Source organism: Gambusia affinis, linkage group LG05 (assembly GCF_019740435.1).
Source record: "Gambusia affinis linkage group LG05, SWU_Gaff_1.0, whole genome shotgun sequence".
Taxonomy (NCBI): Eukaryota; Metazoa; Chordata; class Actinopteri; order Cyprinodontiformes; family Poeciliidae; genus Gambusia; species Gambusia affinis.
Window position 1 is genome coordinate 1,151,999 of NC_057872.1, and position 23,164 is coordinate 1,175,162.

At 39.6% G+C, this 23,164-nt stretch overlaps 1 pseudogene; it reads left to right on the forward strand.

The window, feature by feature from the left end:
• Positions 1-12,306: 12,306 nt before the first annotated feature.
• LOC122831051 lies at positions 12,307-17,054 on the forward strand (annotated as a pseudogene).
• The last annotated feature ends 6,110 nt before the right edge of the window (positions 17,055-23,164 follow it).

Consider the following 23,164-nt stretch of genomic DNA (forward strand, 5'->3'; position numbering starts at 1 on the left):
TGGATAGACTGCTCCGGGGTGACGCAAATACAAAGCTTTTAGAACCAGAATTAGGCTATCTAAAGTTCACATGGAGCAAGTTTTTCTTCTTCTTCTTCTTCTTCTTCTTCTTCTTCTTATTATTATTATTATTATTATTATTATTATTATTATTATTATTATTATTATTATTATTATTATTATTATTATTATCATTATTATTATTGTTGTTGTTATTGTTATTGTTATTATTACTATCAGCAGCAGCAAACAGTAAGTGCTCCGGTCGATTTTTAAGAAAAATGTCAGTATCAATATGTGGCCGGTATTCAGTACTGCCGTACACTTTTGACTGTGGAAGAGGAGGAGTGAAAAAGGCCAAAGAAAAACACACACTTATTTCGCGAAATATACTTCAAAATGCCAATGACAAAACGTTCAAAGGTTCCTCATACCATAGTTTTACTGAATATGGACTGTGTGTGTGTGTGTTAATGTGTTGCAGTCTGGGTGAATGTCAGGTTAATCCTAGCAGCCTGGAGAGAACCACTGGAATATCCAACCTTTTATGAAATCATGTTTTCTGTACAGCCGATTTGTAGATGAGTCACGAATATGAGAAGAACATGCGTGTGTGCACAAATTTACAATCGGCTAAGACGTGCATGTGTCTGCTTTCGTCTTTTGTTTTTATATCAAAAACAGATAACACTACGTAAAAGAAGGGGTTTGCCTATTAATCAAGATGTGTCACATATCAATTATTCGTTCTACATTAAAAGTCTGAGAGAAACTTAATATCACGATATATTTACAGTTTGCATTCCATTTGATATCAACAATACAGATAACTGCACATGTTTCAAACAGAAATTAATTTTGAAAAATTTTGTCAATTATTCAGACGGGATTCATTTTTAGAGTTTCGGGATTATAAGTAATAACAGATGCTATTGTTGTGAGATTATGAATATGAGCTGATTTCCCTTTAATTATATCTGCACTGAAAAAAATACCTGTTTGGATGAACATAAAAAAATCATGGAAAGGTTTTCCACCTGATTACTTTGCTGTATTTGAGCACCATGTAATTCTGTTACTCCTATTTAAAGCAACTTAATTTATTAACGTTATTCCAATGTAAAGCAATTGTGTTGCTCAACTTATGTTATTATGGTTATTTGATGGTTGATTCTAAATCAAAGTGTTGGCTGAACTTAATATATTATGGTTATTCCAATTTAAAGCAAATGTGTTGGCTCAATATAATTTATTAAGGTTGATTCAATTCATTTACTATAGTTGGACCCAATGTAATTTAAAAGAGCCAGCCCAACTAATTTGCAATGCTTTGGACCAAATAATTTACTTGACTAAGATTAATGCAAATTTAGTTGAAACAAACTTTTTTTCGGCACTAGTGGCTCATATCTTTTTGAGACAGTATGCAGACAGGAGGAGGACATGCAGCAAAGGTTGCCAGGACCGGCAACGTCTGCGTCGAGGACTAAGGCCTCCAAACGTGCAGTGTGCTAAACCCCTGCGCCACCACAGCACACTGGAGAAATCAACTTATGTTATAGTCATGAAAATTAAGTTAGCTCAACAAACATGCTTCATGCTGAAAGAAAGCTATTTAATCATGTGATAATCCTTTCCATGATTTAATTACGTTAATTCAAAGACATTTTTTTTAAAAAAAGGGTTTTTTTTTAAAAAAAGGACTCTTTTTAAAGTTCTTAAATGCACTGTATCAGCGCATTTAAGAACTGCACTATTACAGTGCAGTTCTTAAATGCTGAAAGAAATTTAAGAACTGTTTCAGTGCAGTTCTTAAATGCCAATAGTGCCCTGCAGAGAAAAACAAATATCTATAGTTTAATGTGTAACTAAAACCACTCTGAAGTTTTCCCAGGCGCAAAACAGTGATGTCTCATAATCTCTCGTGATCCCCTGATCTCGCTAGATCCTCTTCAGAGGGAAATGAATCTGACTAAATTGAATCACGTTATCTCAACTTGAATATATTATTCAAGTTGAGACAAAAACGATTGTCTCTCGTGAACTCGCGTGATATCCCGTGATCTCACTCGGCTTCAGCACAAGATCAGTCTGACTTAATGAATCATGTTATCTCAACATGATTAAATTTCATAAATGTGAAGTTGTTGAATTTCTTGTTTATTCAACATGATTGTATCACATTTTTGTTTGAAACATGAAATTATTTAGTTAAAAGTACATGATATTCTTTTGTTAATGTAATAACCCCCTAAGTTCATTTTTTACAGTGTGTGCTCCTTGCTCAGGTATGTCAAATCAACCTCAAAACAATAAGCAAAAGAATAAGGCCCTAAAATTATAAATGGTGTGTAAAAAAGAAGTGCTGGGAAGAAAGAGGAGTAAGTCAGGGATTCCTGTTGGAGAAAACCTGGAGGAGCTAAAGAAAATAATAAAAGGAGGAGAGATTACAGCTTTTAGGAGTGGAGTGAAAATGGACAGAACGTCTGAACTACTGGATTTAAAGAGAAACTTCTGCCTGATAAGGTGATGATTGATTACATGAGCTTTAATGTAAGAGCTGATATTCCACTTCTCAGATGTTCTAAATGTCAAAGATATGGACATACTGTGAACGTTTGTAAAGGGAAACAGAGATGTGGTAGGTGTGGAGATGAATATCGTTATGATGAGTGTGGAAATAATCTTGTTAAATGTTGTAACTGTGGAGGCAGTCACACTGCAGCATATGCAGGGTGCATCGTAAGAAAAGAGGCATCTGAAATTCAAAAAGTTAAAACTGATAAGAGAATAACTGAAGCAGTGAAAGAAGTAAAAAATAATGATAATGATCCAAAAAAAATTAGGAAAGGAAAAGAGTGGCAGATAATAATCAGTGTAATATTATATTAGAAAAATTTATTCCTTTACTTGCATATATCATAAATTGCTCAGAATAAGTAAAAATTAAAACTGAAAAAAAAAAAAATCATAGTTAAGGCAGCTACAATTTTTTTTAATTTCCAAGATTTATCTTGGGGGGAAATCCCTTGATAAACTTAGACATGAGAAAGGATAATCTGAAGCTGAGGCTTCTCAAACCGTCACATAATTGGGGCCTGCCCATAGCAATGCATAAGGAGAGCAGTGACTGACTTGCGAAGCAAGTCTGTCAGACACTGCCTCCATGCATTGCATGGCAGGCACCTATTGTTCTACACTCAATAGAACGTCTCTTTATTATTGGGGCCTGCCCATAGCAATGCATAAGGAGAGCAGTGACTGACTTGCGAAGCAAGTCAGTCACTGCCTCCATGCATTGCATGGCAGGCACCTATTGTTCTACACCCAATAGAATGTCTCTATTATTGGGGTTTGTTCCATAGCAATGCATAGGAGAGCAGTGACTGACTTGGCGGCAAGTCAGTCACTGCCCATGCATTGCATGGGCAGGAACCCATTGTTCTACACCCAATAGAATGTCTCTTTATTATTATTGGGGCTCTGCATAGCAATGTGATAAGGAGAGCAGTGACTGACTCTGGCGGGTTAAGTCAGTCACTGCCTCCATGCATTGCATGGCAGGCACCCCTATTGTTCTACACCCAATAGAATGTCTCTTTATATCTTTATTTATTTTTCTTCCGCCATCGTTAATGCGGCTCGTGCAGCTCTTGAGCCCACCCACAAAAGTGGTATCAAAGCGTCGGCTCGATCCCGGAGGGTGCTATTACTTTATAAGGAATCGGACTTCACGATGGCGGCGTAAGCTTAAAAAACGAGCAAAATTTCCAACCTGCAAACGCAGAGCATAACTGACACCAACTGCCGCTTGAGAATTTAAGCAGATTTTTGACCCCAAAGCAATTTTGAAATCGCCGTCACACCCACAAATATCGCCCGATTGGTATCAAACTCGGTCATGACATTGATACGCATGCCTGCTCCGGTAAAATGTGTTCGATATTTCTCTAGCATTTACGGTTTTCTGTCAAGGTGCTTCAGAGTGAAATTATGGGACAGGGTAACTGACGCTCTCCCTGATTCACTTCCATGTATTTCTGAAAAGTTTCTGCACAATTTTTTGTCTCATCACTGCAATTACTGTGAATGAGGTAAAAATATGAATTGCGGTACTATCGGAGAAGACAAATAGCCCTCTTATACGCTTCAAACGGTTTTCGAATATGTATTACGGTTCCTGAACGGCAAAGGTTTGTTCGGAGTGCTTTTTCCATATTAATTGGCTGGGTGTCTCACAAAGATAGAATTTTTTTCCCCTCTTTCTGTCTCACACAGACATGACAGTTAGCAGCTGATCCATTACCATAGCAACGGAACACATGAGGCCAGAGCAGCTGATTCATGGGAGGACACTCTGGAATGAGCTGGCCTTTAGAACTACTTGTGTTTTGGGCATTTTATAACAGATTTTAACAAACCATTGTTACACACAGGATTATGTGTAATTTTTAAATAAAGCTTAATGGAAATTTCCCAATAAAAGCCCCAATATCTCTGTCAGGTCAGTGCAGCGCCGTAAGGCGCTGCAAAAATCTCCGCCTATATTATCTTTTCCTCTCAGGTTATGGCACTGGCTTGCGCAGCAAGCCAGTGCAATGGCATTAACCTTTGACCTAATGATAATAAATAGGACTATCAGAACACCATATCTGTAGTTCTAACTAACACTCAGTTAAAACAGAGCTTCCATTTAGAACTACTGGCTGTTTAGGCCAGTAAATAAGAATTTAACCCAAACACTGTTAGGCATTGGATTAGTGTGGGCATTTAATATGAAGCTTATGTTTATTTTTCAAAATAAAGCCTTCATATTGCCCTCAGGTTAATGCATCGCCATAAAGGCGATGCAATAATATAGAATGCTTTATATTCTTCTCTCAGGTTAGGGATCTGCCTTGCAGCAAGCAGTCAGATAGATAATACTTTTACCTTAAATAAACTATTAGCTATTTTTCTTACTTATTAGTCATTTTAAATATACTGAATGGAGTAAATCAATTACAGAAAACATTCAAATGATACCCCACATGCTATTGGCAACACTTAGGTAAAGATATGTTTGGCCTGCTTTGATCAGAAAAACTAACTGCTTAAAACTATTAGGATTCCATCTCTCCCTGTGTGTTTCATTCTCATGACAGTTGAGCTGCTCTTTAGAACTACAGAGACTGAAGGTTAGAACTACAACATGGTGGAACTGTCAGTTACTACAGAGGAGGACTGAGCTGGCCTTTAGAACTATTTGTGTTTTGAGCATTATAGAAACGATTTAACACATTCACTGTTACACATGGATGAGTTTGACCATTTCTTATGATGCTTACTGAAAATTTCAAAATAAAAGCCTTGGCAATTTTTACATCATATATTTGCTCATTTTTGCTTGACGTGATTGGTTTATCCAAAGCACTCTTAGACACTGGATTAGTGTGGGCATTTAATATGAAGCTTACTGCAAATTTCAAAATAAAAGCCTCAATATGCCCCTCTGGACAGTGCACATGCGGTGCAATGATATCATTCTGCATTATCTGTTTATCCGAGGTTAGAACTGCCTTGCGGCAAGGCAGTTCATTAACGATAACCTTTTAACTTAAATAAGCTATTACCTATTTTTCTTACTTATCTGCCATGAGTATTTGAAGGAATTAATTAAGTAAATTACAGAACATTCTAATAATATCCACATGCTACTGAGCATTCACGCTAACATTAGCATTTTGCTCATTTTTTTTATCATACTGAATGGTGCATGTCCAGTTTATCTTAACATTCTTGTGATTCTATTGATTACATTGCAGCTTTCTTTAGCATGGATGCAAATTCTTAGCATCAAAGCTGGGTCCAAAACCTCAGACATGCAGGCGCCCAGTTAAATTTCTTCAGGAATTTTTCTAGTTGGGGCCTGCCCATAGCAATGCAGGAGAGCAGTGACTGACTTGCGAAGCAAGTCAGTCACTCCATACATTACGTGGCTATTGTTCTACACCCAATGAGGCATACTTTATTGTAAGCAATGCATAACAGAGCAGTGACTGACTTATCATGCTGAATCAGTCATGTACTACCTCCATACATTCTTGTGATTCTACCCAATAGAATGTTTCTTTTGAATGTTCTTTGTTAGCATTGATGCAATGCATAAGAGCATCAGTGACTGACTTGGGTCAAACCGGTCCCACATGCATGGCAGGCACCCAGTTATTTCTTCAATAGAATTTCTTTGTTGGGGCCTGCCCATAGCAATGCATAAGGAGAGCAGTGACTGACTTGCGAAGCAAGTCAGTCACTACCTCCATCCATTACGTGGGCAAGAACCTATTGTTCTACACCCAATAGAGCGCCTCTTTATTATTGGGGCCTGCCCCATAGCAATGCATAAGGAGCAGTGACTGACTTGCGAAGCAAGTCAGTCACTACCTCATACATTACATGGGCAGGAACCTATTATTCTACACCCAATAGAATGCCTCTTTATTATTCTTTACTTATTCTTCCGTCACCGAATGCCACCGCTCGAGCCCACCCTAAAAATGGTATCAAAGCGTGCGGCCGTTCGGCATTGTGCTATTATTTTATAAGGAATCGGACTTACGATGGCGAAGTAAAAAGCGAACAACGAGCAAAATTGCCAACTGCGGCATGAGCATAACTGAAACCAACTGCGCTTTTTTAGGTGAGAATTTAAGAGGATTTTTGACCCCAAAGCGATTTTGAAATCGTCCGCCCACAAATATCGCCCGATTGGTATCAAACTTGGTCATGACATTGATACCTGCTCGGTAAAATGTGTTCGATATTTCTCTAGCATTTACGGTTTTCTGTCAAGGTGCTTAAGAGTGAAATTATGGGACAGGGTAACTGGCGCTCTCCTGATTCACTTCCATGTATTTCTGAAAAGTTTCTGCACAATTTTTGTCTCATCACTGCAATTACTGTGAATGAGGTAAAATATGAATTATGATGTACTATCGGAGAAGACAAATAGCCCTCTCATACGCTTCAAGCGGTTTTCAAATATGTATTACGGTTCCTGAGCAGCAAAAGGTTTGTTAGAGTGCTTTTCCATATTAATTGGCTGGGTGTCTCACAAAGATAGAATTTTTTTCCCCCCTTTCTGTCTCACACACAAATGACAGTTAGCAGCTGATCCATTACCATAGCAACGGAACACATGAGGCCAGAGCAGCTGATTCATGGGAGGACACTCTGGAATGAGCTGGCCTTCAGAACTACTTGTGTTTTGGGCATTTTATAACTGATTTTAACAAACCATTCTTACACAAATGATTAGTGTGTAATTTTTAAATAAAGCTTAATTGAAATTTCCCAATAAAAGCCCCAATATCTCTGTCAGGTGAGTGCAGCGCCGTAAGGCGCTGAAAAAATCTCTGCCTATATTATCTTTTCCTCTCAGGTTATGGCTGGCTGTGCAAAGTGCAATAACTCTTTGACCTAATGATATTAAATAGGACCATCAGAACACCATATCTGTGTTCTAACTAACACTCAGTTAAAACAGAGCTTCCATTTAGAACTACTGGCTGTTTAGGCCAGTAAATAAAGATTTAACTCAAACACTGTTAGCCATTGGATTAGTGTGAGCATTTAATATGAAGCTTATGTTTATTTTTCAAAATAAAAGCCTTCATATTGCCCTCAGGTTAATGCATCGCCGTGAGGCGATACAATATAGAATGCTTTATATTCTTCTCTCAGGTTAGGGATCTGCCTTGCGCAGCAAGCATCATTAGATAAGACTTTTACCTTAAATAAACTATTAGCTATTTTACTTACTTATTAGTCATTTTAAATATACTGAATGGAGTAAATCAATTACAGAAAACACTCTAATGATACCCCAAATGCTATTGGCAACACTTAGGTAAAGATATGTTTGGCCTGCTTTGATCAGAAAAAGTAACTGCTTCAAACAGTTAGGAATCTCTCTCCCTGTGTGTTTCACTCACATGACAGTTGAGCTGCTGTTTAGAACTACAAAGACTGAAGGTTAGAACTACAACATGGTGGAACTGTCAGTTACTACAGAGGAGGACTGAGCTGGCCTTTAGAACTACTTGTGTTTTGAGCATTATAGAAACGATTTAACACATTCACTGTTACACATGGGATGAGTTTGACCATTTCTTGTGATGCTTACTGAAAATTTCAAAATAAAAGCCTCAATATGCCCTTCTGAATAGTGCACGCAGCAGGTGCAATGATTCTGCATTATCTGGTTCTCTCAGTTTAGAGCTGTTTCTTTTAGCTTAAATAAGCTATAACCTATTTTTCTTACTTATCTGCCATAGTTAGTATTCTGAAGGAATTAAGTAAATTACAGAGAACATTCTAATAATATCCCACATGCTACTGACAGCATTCATGCTAACATTCACACTTGCTAATACACTTACTTTATCATACTGAATGTTGCATGTCCAGCTTACTTAACATTCTTGTGATTCTATTGATTGTATTGATTACATTGCAGCTTTCTTTAGCATTGATGCTAATTCTTAGCATCAGAGCGCTGGGTCCAAACCGGACGGCACACTTTGGCAGGCCCAGTTAAATTTCTTCAGGAATTTTCTAGTTATTACGTATTATTTATTATTCTTCCGTCACCGTTAATGCGGCTGCACCGCTCTTGAGCCCACCCAAAGTGGTATCAAAAGCGTGCGGCCGGTCCCGGAGGGTGCTATTATTTTATAAGGATTCGGACTTACGATGGCGGCGTGTAGCGAAAACGAGCAAAATTTCCAACTGCCGAAGCTTGAGCATAACTGACACCAACTGGCGCGAGAATTTAAGCAGATTTTTGACCCCAAAGCGATTTTGAAATCGCCGTCACGCCCACAAATATCGCCCGATTGGTATCAAACTCGGTCATGACATTGATACGCGTGCCTGCTCCGGTAAAATGTGTTCGATATTTCTCTAGCATTTACGGTTTTCTGTCAAGGTGCTTCAGAGTGAAATTATGGGACAGGGTAACTGACGCTCTCCCTGATTCACTTCCATGTATTTCTGAAAAGTTTCTGCACAATTTTTGTCTCATCACTGCAATTACTGTGAATGAGGTAAAAATATGAATTGTACTATCGGAGAAGACAAATAGCCCTCTCATACGCTTCAAGCGGTTTTTCAAATATGTATTACGGTTCCTGAGCAGCAAGGTTTGTTACGGTGCTTTTTCCAGATTAATTGGCTGGGTGTCTCACAAAGATAGAATTTTTTTCCCCCCTTTCTGTCTCACACACATATGACAGTAAGCAGCTGATCCATTACCATAGCAACGGAACACATGAGGCCAGAGCAGCTGATTTATGGGAGGACACTCTGGAATGAGCTGGCCTTTAGAACTACTTGTGTTTTGGGCATTTTATAACAGATTTTAACAAACCATTGTTACACACAGGATTATGTGTAATTTTTAAATAAAGCTTAATGGAAATTTCCCAATAAAAGCCCCAATATCTCTGTCAGGTGAGTGCAGCGCCGTAAGGCGCTGCAAAAATCTCTGCCTATATTATCTTTTTCTCTCAGGTTATGGCACTGGCTTGCGCAGCAAGCCAGTGCAATGGCATTAACCTTTGACCTAATGATATTAAATAGGACAATCAGAACAATAATGCATCGCCGTAAGGCGATGCAATAATATTAGAATGCTTTATTAGTCTTATCTTAAATAAACTATTAGCTATTTTTCTTACTTATTAGTTTTGGGCATTTTATAACTGATTTTAACCAAGAGTTGTTACACACAGGATTAGCGTGTCAATTTTAAATAAAGCTTAATGGAAATCTCACATTAAAAGCCCCAACATTTCAGTCAGATCAGGGCACCGCCGTAAGGCGGTGCAATAATATAATAATATTAGCCTTTATTATCTTTTCCTCTCCTCTGTCTTGCGCAGCAAGACAGTGCCATCACATTAGCATTTTACACATTAGCATTTTACCCTAGTGCACTGCCATAGGCAGTGCAATAAGATCAGCTTGCATAATTTTTTTTCTCTCAGGTTAGAGCACTGTCTTGCGCAGCAAGACAGTGCATTAACTTTAGCAAATTAGCATCTTACTGAGGCCCTAGTGCACTGCCATAGGCAGTGCAATAAGATCAGCTTGCATAATTTTTTTTCTCTCAGTGCTAAATTACAGTGCCGTAATTTAGCACTGACATTAGCATTTCACTGTCCCCCACTAGTGGGGGCTAATATTATTGCACCCTCTATGGCGATGCAATAATATTATTCTGCAATATCTTTTCCTCCTAGGTTAGTGAACTGCCTTGCGAAAGGCAGTTCATTTGCATTAACCTTTTAGCTTAAATAAGCTATTAGCTATTTCTCTGACTTATATATATATTAAAAATAAACCTTTTTTAAAAAAAAATTAAAATTTTCTATACGTATAATTTTTGTTATTTTTTTCAAAGCTGACACGTCAGCTGAAGCATACACGCTGGAAAATGTAAATATCTTATTGGTTGACACATAACATCTTGTATCTAAGCATGTTACTTAAGGTGCAGAAGTTGCCAGCCAGCTGTGATGACAGGCGGGTTTGTGTTCCCTCCATTAAAAAAAAAAAAATAATATTAAAAAGAAATAAAATAATATAAAAAAAATATATATATATATATATATATATATATATATATATATATATATATATATATATATATATATATATATATAATTTAAACAGCAGCCCGCATCAGCTGACACATGGAAAATGTCAATAACTGATTGGTTGACACATACCAACATACCATCTTGTATCTATGCCTGTGACGTAAGGTGAAGAAGTTGCCAGCCAGCTGTGATGTTTGCATTTTTTAAAATCGTTGCTATGCGAAGCTGACTGGTCAGCAGCAGGTTACGTCATAGAAGCGGGAAAAGCACCATCTCTGATTGGCTGCCACGTACTACCAAGTCGTCGAAGCTTCTGGAACTTTCTGCTTCCGAGTCTGCTTCGTCAAGGTAAGACGGTTTATGCTCTCTCCATGAAATATACTATTTCAATATTTCATTTGATTACAGTATTATTATAACTGCTTAGACATAATGTGTTCTTTGAGAAATGTGCTCAATTTTAAAAGTTTGACTGCTGTGGAATATTTTGTTGTGGCTCTGATAGCATACCTGATAGCTTGATGGAACAGGAGTTTTGTAGATTTAGCCAATTTATTCCTAGCCCTCGTGATATATGATATAGATCCGCAAGTGCATCTTATGTCACTTACCAGTCGCAAGTTGCTCTCTATAACAGGTTAATGTGTTATTCGGTTCGGTTCGAGTGTAGTAAGTCTGAAGCGCAGCACCTGCAGTCATTTATCTGTTGATTTTTAGCGTGACTCAGCAACGGAGAACATCGCGGTTCTGGTTCTGATGGACTAATCAAACTTAGCCATTTTATTTTAGCTTGAATTTAATAAAATAAGTTCATGATCTGAGATTTTATTATTATGTTTGGCCCAGGAATGAAAAAATAAAATATCTAGGTTTATTTTTGTGTAAGAACTTTGACGAAAGCCGGTTAGCGAGTTGCTAACATGTAAACAAATGATGGCTCCGGTTTGCTGCGGAAGTCACACCCATAAATCACACAAAGGGAATTTGTTAAGGTGAAGATAAATGTTTTAGACCCACGGGAAGCTAAATAATTAAATGTTGCAGTATTTTTAAGTCTCGTAATTTTGTTCGTATTTGTCTATGTGATATACAGTCATACATTGGGATTGAATGAGATATTCTTCCGGCTGGGAGCGTGTGGCTTTTATTTTGCGTGTCAGAAGAACATTAGTGGTTAGATTCAAACGACTTCATGCTAATGCTGAATTCACATCAATTTGATTTGAGTGTTAGGGCCGTCGACTTTACATTCATTACTTTCAGTGTTTGGGATAATTGCTTACAGTTTAATTTGAGGTTTCATCACACAGGATGAATCCCATATTTAATTTGCATTGGTTTGTAATTTTGATGTTTAACATGTTTTAACAACTTTTATCTTTTACTTTAAAGAGCTTATATAGTAAATGACTTGGTTAATTTGGTTAAAGTTTATTTTTTCAATTTGCATAAGACAAACCTGTTAGATTTATTTGTTTAATCATTTTTTTTAATTACATTTTTGACCAAGTTGTAAAATGCACGGATGTTTACACCAGTTGTGAAAAGTATATTGGTCCTGTTTAGAAGCCTCAGAATATTTTGAACTTTGTCCTTATATTAAGAAAAAAAACAACCTATTTTTTAAAAAAATATATTTTTACAATCCTTTATTAATTGAAATTTATTTTTCTTGTATTTACAGCTTTTCTCTTGTGCGAGACTTGGCGATTTGGAAGTTTTCCACTGCTGCCTGCTGCGATTCTCACCTCTGCATCACCACATCATCTCAGACCTCTTTATCCTACAGACACATATTTTATCTACATATTCAGACAAGTTCTTTTGCACATAGTAACATTCAGTTACACACATTCACACACACACACACACATTTAAATAACCACCTTTCCCCCCCCAGGTGTCTTCTTTTTTTCACTGTGGTCTTACAGGATGCCCCGCAGAGGACGGCGCTCCGAGGCGGCCAAGGTGAGATGGAGGAAGCTGGAGAGTGTGCCGGTCGTCGCCAAGGTATATCAATTACAAATTGCAGTAATTGTTTTTGTCTAACAGTAGTTTTTACTGTACTTTGGACTTTAAGCATGATTATAATCATTTCTGTGTTTATAGCCTGGGACACCACCGCTCGCACCCAGCGCTTGGAATCCGACTCGGTCTCCGCCGACGAAGGTAAGGCTGTCATTTTATATTTTAGTAACTTATTGTTGGATGATAACAGTCATTTGGTTTACTCATTTTATTTATGTCTTTAGACGTCCCGACTGCTGGAGGGTGGCCTGCCCTACCAGGTATGTTCATGACAAATTCAGTATGTTTTATGTAGAATAGCGCAATCCAGTTATGTTTGTACTTAATCTAAACATTTTTTAAATAATTCTTTTGCAGATGTCGCCCATGGTTCGCCAGGACGAGGAGCCCCGTGAGCAAACGACCTCTCGTGTGTCACGTATGTATATCAGATCTTTGTTGTTTTCTTGTTAAATTTTCAAAGCCATTAAATCCTAATCTTGATAATTGCACATCTGTAAACAGGCCGTGGGACGGGGCGTCGCCATCTGGTGGAGACGTGGCCAGCTTCCCGGGTGACCAGACGGAGCTGCAAGTTGGTTCTGCCTACTGCCGAGGCTCTGGAGAAGAAGGTACTTTTTTTTATCGATTTCATACACAAATCTTGGTTTGAATGGTAAAACTCTATAAGCAAACCTTAATGTTTGTTTTTATTTTTCAGTTTGCTCTTTTGGTTGGTGATTCCCATCTGCGTGCTATTGTGGATGGGTATTCTACCATGCCAAAGGGCGACTTCTCCTTAGGGATGCTTGCATCTCCCGGCGCCTCTGCGGAAGAGTTGCGGCTTGAGGTGCTGGATGCAGTTCTGCCTCGGCCCCCCGAGGTGATCTGTCTTCTGGCCCCAAGTAACAACTTGACCGCCAGCAGGACCTTCGTGGAGGCCGGAGCGGCGTTTGACGCTTTGTTGCGTGCACTGCCTGCAACCTCTGCTAATATGTAAGTATAATCTCCACTGCATTTATCCATAATCAAATATGTCAGAAAACTTGGCGTATGTTAATTTGTTAATTTATTTGTCTCAATTTTTACAGGTGGTCGTTGTGGACTTTCCCCCACGCCTTGGCGTGAAGGAAAGTGTGCAACAGCTGCTGCGGCAGGAGTTTCAACGTGTGGCTGCTCAGAGAGGTACGTGACATACACAATTTGTGTTTAGACTAAAACTTCAGCAAATTAACGTTTTATAGTTTTCAGGGTTCAGATGTATGAAAAGATTTATTTTTCCTTTTGTATCTACTTTTCTCAAATTACGACATTGTTAGTGTGATTGACATTAAGAATGACATTTTTCTTTTTTTCTGTCTAGGTGTTCGGTACTTGCCTGTCACTGAACACTTCCCGTTGAGCAGCCTAGCCTTGTGGAGCAGGGACGGCGTAAGTTGAATTAATTTTTATAATTGTATTTTAAAAATGTTACTTAGGCGTACTGTATTTTATAAAATGTGTTTATATCTTCAGGTTCATTTGAGCGATCGTCCTGGGATGGAGGTCCTTTCTCAGTTGCTTGAGGCGGCGGTCTCTTCGCAACTTGAGTTAAGTGCACCGAAATCTCCAGCTCCTGTGATGTTGGCTCCTCCCCCTCCTGGGACGGCATCCCCCCCCGCGGTGAGACGTCCCCTGCCCCGGCTGGTTGTGGTTGGCGAGGTGGCTGCTCCCGTCACTGTGGTTGGTGGCCGTAAGGTACTGGATACATGCTTAGTTGATTTAAGCAAAATCTTGCATGTTTAATTCTTTAAGAATCCATGAATGTATATATTTGACTTTTTAACGTGTCTGTTTTGTGTCTGCCTACCTGAGTGTCCATTTCAACTTTTCCATAAAGTAAAAATATATGTGAAGCTCTGGATTATACAAAATATAAAATAAATAGACAAAATAACAATCGCACACTTATGTTAATCTATAAATGAGTCCAGGAAAAACTTGAAGTAAAGACTCTCACAGTCTGGTAATTATATATGAAAAATTGTGTAACTAATAAATGTGCAGCAGGCAGGTTTGCTATTTTTTTTAACTTAAAGTCAAAGAGGGAAACTTGGAGCCATATTGTGAGGCACAGTGAAGATTAAAATGATGTTGATGGCAGTTTTATTAGAAATGTAGATAATCTGAGGCATAAAGGGTAAAATAAGGTAATGGTAGGGTCAGAGGCAGGTACTCAGAGGTCCAAGCAGAGGAATGGCGGCGCTGTACAGCTGTAAGGAGTCGATCACCAGGGGTAGAGGAAGAGCTACTCCCCCACCAGCTAGTAAGCAGCTTCCAGCCATGGTAAACTCCAGGAGTTAAGGTAGAAACCCTTTGTGAGTTTCACAGTGAAAAAATAAACATTTTCCAACTTAAAATTTTTGTAACTGCTGTATGTGTAACAGTTTATCCAAAAGAGAAAAAAGTGACAATTTAGGTTGTGCTGGAGGAAATACCACACAAAACACTAAGATAATTTCTTTTGAGGAAATGCAAAGGTAAAATCCAAGTTTGTTAAAAATGACAATATATATATATATATATATATATATATATATATATACCTTGCTTCCACTGAATATAATTTTTCATTGTTTACAGTCGCCTCGCGGGGGCCAGGGTGGTGATGGCTATCCACAGGCCACTGGGAGGATGGTTGACCAACAGGTATGATTTTCTTTACCTCAGAGCAAAACATGTTGTGTCCTCGGTGTACAAATGAATCTATTTTAAGCTATTTTTTTTTATTTTACAGGGAGACCTGCTGGATTCTTCCATCCCCCCGAATCCTGTGTGGTTCAGCCCAACGTTGCTGGAGGAGATGGACCGGATCGTTCCTGCGTCTGGCCTTGACGCTCCGATACCTACATGTTCTCCGACGAGGAAGAAGGTATTTTATTTTATTTTCTTTTTAAAATAATCATTTGAATTTGATGTGCCACAGTTTGTTTTAACAATTATATAATTTCTTCTATTTTTTTTATTAGAAGACGAGTCCGAGGCGTCGTCCAATTTCCGATCCCTCCAAGCTGAATCCGGTGGAGCGGCAGGTGTGACACTGTTTCAGAAAATATATCACAGTCTTTAAGATAATAAAATATATATTTTCAGTTTGCACCAAGTTGATAGCTTCTGTTGATTTATAGATGGAGGGAGCGCCGAGAGAGACCACCACGCCAGCTCGTCGCCAGGCACGGAGTCCGGTCCCCCCGATGGACGTCGAGGCCCCTGCCGAGTCCTCTTCCGTGCCGCTGGAGGACCATGTCCGGGATGGGAGCTGCCAGGTAACTCCTTCCTACCATCTCAGTCACAACAAATGCGTTGTGGAGAAAGTTGACATATGTGGTTCTGTGTATGACGAAGATGCCAAAGATTATGTCACTCACATAAGCTACAAATGACTGTGCAAATTGATTTTATATATATTAAAAAATGTGTTTTCCGGTTTTTAACTTTGTGGGTGTGCTGCTTTATTATTTGTGCCTTTTTTATTAAATTGAATATAATTTCAAATTTTTGTTTTTTCAGATTGGCTAAAAAAGTGAGCTAATATTGTTAACAGATTAATTTCTGAAGTACAGAAAAATAAATTTTAGATGCACAAATATGAACATATGTATTTATATTGAAAACTGATCCAATACTGTTGTAATAACAGTATTTACCATTATGTTTATCAAAATTGTATTTCAATTAATTTATTTATTACCTGAATAATTGATTACTCAATTATAAAATACTTGTGTACAACTCGCCTAATTGGTGGTAGATAGCCATCAGGTGAACATTTATATAAATACTGAGCTTTTTTTTTTATGTTACAGATTTCTGCGCTGGAACCCGGGATCAGCGGTCCACCTGTCCTGTCGGTAAGTGCTACACATTCTCAAGCCGACAAGAGGTACGCTGCATTTTCCCGCAATCACCAGTGCACATGCATGGCACTCACATTTTTAGCTTACCACAATGAGGGGTTGCAGTTTGACACAGTGTTCCTTGACCGAGTGATTGAAAAAGGAGACCAACTTTATGTCGGCGTTAAACAGCAACTGATCAGTGATGGAACATTTCGTGACGATCACTTGACGTTTGAAGAGATGCCTGACCATGTGTTGACAGACAGGAACATCTACGCTGTACACACAACAGGTTTAAGGGTAGGTCATGTTTTTGCTCATAGCGGGAGCCCTGGAGGATCTCGACAATTGGGTTTGCCTCTTGCCCTGCAACTGGAATGTCTCTCGGAAAATGTCACCCATGCTTTTCTTTTGGTGACTCCAGAGTGCATTGCAGTTTTCAGGGACAGAAATGGTCGTTTTGGAGTTTTTGATTCCCACTCAAGAAATTCAGCAGGCCTGCCCCATCCCAGTGGAACTGCAGTAATGATGACTTTCTGCAACCTGTCTGACATGGTCAACCATCTGCTGAAGCTCTTTCGAAACCGCGGCCCCAATGCTACCTATGAGTTTGTTCCAGTAGGTTTTGTCAGGGAGAATGACAACCCTTCTGAAAAGCCAAATTCTTCTCAAGATTTGGCCTTTCAGAACGTTTCACCTGTAGCCACACAAATAAGTCCAACATCTATGAAACCAGAGAGTCCCTCTGATGAAAAGGAAATGCCTCCTTGGCTTAGGGAAATTGGAAACATTTTAGAGGAGACAGCTCCAACCGTTCCAAATGTGTCAAAAGCACCAAAAGCCAAGAGAAGAAAGATTAGGGACAGGGTTAAAGCGCAGAAGGGACAGAATGTAGAAACAAAAATAAAACAAAGTTCATATGGAAAAGATAGATATGTAAAATCTCCAACGTTTAGGAACAAAAAACTGCAGGCCTTGAAAAAAACTTACATTCTTAAACAGGCAGAGAGGAAGGATCGGCTCAACAAAAGATACAAATTAGATCCACCATTCCGCATGACTCGAAAAAATTATGAACATTTGAGATACAACTACGTCCCCAGCTACAGAGCCAAACATAAAGAATACATGCGTGACTACATATGGCAACGGTTCAGAAATGATCCGAATTTCAGAAGACGACAAAAAAAAATTATGAGTGAGCGTATGAGGCAACGATTCAGAAATGATCCTGATTTCAGAAGCCGAAAAAAACTAATTATGAGTGAGCGTATAAGGCAACAATTCAGAAATGATCCTGATTTCAGAAGTCGACAAAAAAAAGTTATGAGTGAGTATATGAAGGACAAGTATCACAGAGAGCCTCATTATCGCTTCAAACATAATAAGAAATGTGCTGCCAACAGGAGAATCAGGCTATCAAGGGAAGCAATTTCCAAAAAACTCAAATTGGAGCATGCTTTGCGGATCAGAAGAAAGTACAATCAAAATGTAGGCTTCCACCTTGAAACTCCACGCCCTCTGATGAATGACAAAATGAAAGCTGCGATACAAAACTTTTATAAGAACATACAAAACGGACCCACATACGTTTGCACTGTGTGTCACAGAGCTCTTTTCCCCAATCAAGTAAAGCACTGTAAACGAGGTAAATATACAAAGAATATGCGTGTAGTAGCTGATTGTCTAACAGGTATGTATGTTCATGTGTGTGGATCTGCATGCTCTACCCCATGTTCTGTACCTGAAGAGAGGATGGGGGAGTGGATCTGCTACACATGTGACAGCCACCTAACTAGAGGAAAAATGCCATCGATTGCTGCTGCCAATAACCTTCACCTGGCTTCGGTTCCCACAGAGCTTGCGGAATTGAATGTACTTGAAAGGCAATTAATTGCAAAGATTTTACCTTTTGCAAAAATTGTTTCCTTGCCAAAAGGACAGCAAAGGGCAATACATGGAGCTGTTGTTTGTGTTCCTTCTGACATGGAAACAGTTGTAAATAGTCTTCCGAGGCCCCGTGAGGAAGCCCAGCTTTTACAGGTGAAGCTTAAGAGGAAAACCAAATATAAAGGTTACCAATATTTTTACACGGTCAATATGAAAAATGTCTTGGGTGCACTAAGAAAGCTTAAAGAGAGTCACCCAGATTACAAAGATGTAACTATAAATGAAAGTGCAACATTTGAGGGTTTCCAAGATGACCAGCCAGTTGAGGACGCTGATCTACAGGCAGAGGAGGCTGAAATGGATGCAGCAACAGACCAGCAGCCTGACCACATAGGGGCAGAGCATCAGGCACTTCGCCCTGGTCTGATCTTGGACACCTGCATGCAGCCTCCTGACATAGCACAGGAAGTATTATCATATGGAGAAGGGATTTTCAGCATTGCGCCGGCTCAGGGGAACAAGCCCATCTCCTTCTTCAGTGTTCCAAGACTTGAAGCCAAGGCATACCCTGTGCATTTCCCAACTGGGATAAATACATTAGATGAATCCCGCCGTGTTGCACTTTCACCGAGTATGTATTTCAATGTACGGCTTTTCTCAATAGATACTCGGTTTGCCAAAGACCAGAGTTACCTTTTCTTTGCTCAGTTTGTGACAGAAACTCATATTGCCAATGATAGTATGTCCATTCAGACAAGAAAAGGTAAACCAAGCACCAAAGATGGGAAAAATATTTCCAGCAAAATGCTCCAGAACAAAGAGGAGTTGGAAAAACTGATCCAAAATAAAGAGGCCAATCCGCTTCATGCAACCCTTGAGAGGAACTCCTGCTTATTGGGAGAAAGGATTACGGATTTGCACGCCATGGTGAGGCAACTTGAAAGCCCACTTTCTTTTGCACATTCTCCGCTGTTGAAATGAGATGGCCAGAAGTCATTGAGGCCATCAAAGGTCAACATGGGAGCAGGTAAGTTTTTCTGAGCTTGACTGGAATGCAAAGTGTGACATTCTTAGAAGTAACCCTGTCACCGTCATGCGCATGTTTGAAAAGAGAGTGGATGCACTTTTCAGAGACCTCATTCTTTCCCCTGCGCAGCCCATTGGACCAGTTGAGGATTACTTTTATCGTGTGGAATTTCAGGCAAGGGGTTCACCCCATATCCATGCTGTGATATGGATAAAGGATGCACCTGAAATGGAAGACCCCTCATTTTGCGGTGAAGTCATAAAGTTCATCGATCGTTATATATCCTGTCAGTTGCCTGATGAAATCAGAGATCCAGAGCTTCACAAAATTGTATCAGAGGTTCAAATGCACAGCAAAAACCACTCAAAATCATGCAAAAAAGGTAATGTTGAATGCCGATTTGGATTCCCCAAACTACCAATGGACCGCACCAGAATCACGGTCCCAGTAATTGACTTTGATTTTGAAAATGATGCCGAAAAACCAAAGCAAACTAAGCAAAAAGGTAGGAGAAAGTCCAGAAAATCTAGATCACCATTTGTCTCAAACCTACAAAGAGAGGCAAAGAGAAAACTGAAACCAATTAGGGATTTACTGAAAGATGACAAATCATCTTTCAGGGATTTGTCAGAGTTACTCCAGGCTTGTAATATGACCAAAGTAGAGTACAATGGCCATGTTGATGCTCTCACTTCTGGAATGGTGGTAATGATGAAACGCGATCCTAAAGATAGCTGGGTTAACGCGTACAACCCCGATCTCCTGCGTGCATGGAACGCCAACATGGACATTCAGTATGTGCTTGACGAGTACAGCTGCATTGAGTACATGATGTCCTACATAGCCAAGCCAGAGCATGAAATGGCGCAGTTCCTCAAGTCTGTTGTAGATGATTTAAAGACGGCCAATGTTAGCCAACGCGATGAGATGAAAAAGATCATGCAGGCTTATTCAAAACAGAGAGAGGTCAGTGCTCAAGAACTGCTATGCCAAGACTTGTAGCCTACCTCTCAAAAAGTCCTCACGCAGCCGCTTCTTTTTCTTCAAACAGATGAAGACGGTGTAAAAATGAGTCTTCCGATGAGTAAACTCATGAACCTGTCCCCAGATGAGGAAAATGTGTGGATGACAGGATTGCCGGAAAAATATCTCAACAGACCAGAAACGTTAGAATTCGAACATATGTGCCTGGCAGAATTTGCGCCAGAATACCGGGTTCTATATGGCAGACAAATTGAAGGGCCAAACGCAATTCCTCCTTAATGAAGCAGGATACATCCAGAAAAGAACTATGGGCAAACCTGCAGTTATTAGATTTACTGCTTTCGGAGAAAAAACCCCGAAAAGTTTTACAGGCGGCTTCTGAAGTTGTATTTTCCTCATAGACGAGATGAGGACCTTAAAATGAGGAACACACAACACACACAAGCCTTTTTACAACAACGGGTTCCGTGGTAGATATCGGGCTAAACATTATGTGGATTTCAATCGCAAAAGGTATGAAGGACAAGGTAAAAAATTGACAAAATTATGGAAGAACTAAAAAAGCAGTTACCGGTTCTAAATGAGAGGAACACTTTTTCACCCGAGGTTGAGGAAGATCGATTAAAATGCGCTGCTGAACGACCACCATTGCAAGAAGATGAAGAGCAAGACCCTATTCCAGATTATGAAATTGATGTCAGCACTGTAGACATGCCGAAAATTGAAGCTCCTAAATTGAGCCCTGATTTCATCAGACAAATGTACAGGAGTTTAAATGAGACTCAAGCGTCCGTGTTTTATGCCATTCGCGATTGGTGTTTGAAGCGCGTCTGGGGTGACGACCCAGAACCGTTCTGTTATTTCTTGACGGGAGGAGCTGGTTGTGGTAAATCTCATGTCATCAAATGTGTTTACCAGGAGGCAACCAAGCTCTTGCGCCAGCTTCCTAGACTTCTTGAAATTGGTGACATGTCCAAGCCTACCGTGCTCACAGCTTTTACTGGCACCGCAGCATACAACATATCGGGGAAGACTTTACATTCTATCTTGAAACTACCCAAAAGTTTAAAACCACCATACAAGGGTCTTGGAAATTCATTAGATGACGTGAGGGCAGTTCTTTCTAATGTCGAAATCTTAATCATCGATGAAATCTCCATGGTCTCCAAAGACCTACTTGCATATGTTGACTGGAGATTTCAACAAATCAAGGGGAACAACAGGTTCATGGGTGGGGTCTCTGTTTTGGCTGTGGGGGACTTCTTCCAACTTCCACCTCTTGGACGAGCTAAACCTCTTTGTGTCACCGAGGATGGCATGCTTGATATCTGAATGAGAATTTCCAGATGATCACCTTAACGGAAATCATGCGGCAGAAAGATGACCGAGCGCTTGCAGAGCTACTGAACCGAGTTAGAGTTAAAGGTAAAGCGGATTTGCTTTGTGAGGATGACAGGACTCATTTGATCCAAGCTGTTACTGACCCCAAAGAATGTCCAATGGATGTCCTACACATTTTTGCAACAAACAAACAGGTGGACACCCATAATGCAGCAGTTGTGGCATCTTTAGGTGCAGTAACAGTTGATATTGAGGCAGAGGACTACAAAAGAGTTACAAAGACAGGAAACATGATTTACTTTGGGCTGTTGTATAGCGGGCAACAAACGAGACTTGTGTAACAACATACAGGCTGGTTTGGGATTTAGGGTAATGATTATAAGAAACTTGGATGTAGAGGATGGTCTTGTGAATGGAACGTTTGGCACCATTTCTGATATTGTCACTAGTACCAAAGATGGAAAGACTAGTGTAAAATTAATTGGACTCAAATTGGACAACCCCTTGCTGGACATACAAAAAATTCAGGGTAAACCAGACGGCTTTGTTTACATTGAGAGATTTGAGGAACAGAGTAGTGTAAAGGGAGTGGTACGACGGCAATTTCCAATCAGGTTAGCCTTTGGTTGTACGGCACACAAGGTTCAAGGGATGACCATGAAGTCTGCGGTCATTTCCTTGAAACGTATTTTTGAACCTGAATGGCATATGTCGCCTCAGTCGCACAACTTCCTGGAAGGACTTAAAATCATTGATTTCGATGAAAGTAAGATCTACGCTGACGAAAACATCAGAGCAGCTATGGAATCAATGAGACCAGCATCGCTTTTGCACACCAGACCGCTCTTGCATTTTCAGTCTGGTCATCAGGGTGCAACATTAACAATTGTCCACCACAATGTCGAAGGTCTTGTCTGTCACTCTGAGGACATGAAACAACATCATGAACTCATGTTGGCAGATGTCTTATGCCTAACGGAGACTCATTTGTTTGGATCTTCTGTTCCAGCTTCTTGCCAAATAGAGGGCTATTCTTTCTTTTCACGGAACAGACATGTCTCCTACTCGAACAGAGTCGACATTGCTACCAAAGAGGGAGGGGGAGTAGCGACTTACTGCCGGAGTCTTCTCCAACCGCAGGAACGTAGATTCTTTAACCAGGTTACCGATCTTGAATTTAACGTCAAAAGTGGACACCCCAATCAAAACCCTCATCGCGACAGTTTACAGGCCTCCAAGTTATGATCTTAGAACATTTTTAAGAAATCTGACAAACCTCTTGGATGGCCTGAATTCAATGGATATTCAGCCCATTGTCGTGTTAGGAGACTTCAATGAGGACCTTATTCCTCCAGGGAAAAAGCCATCAGTGAGTTGTTTAGAGCCAAGGCTTT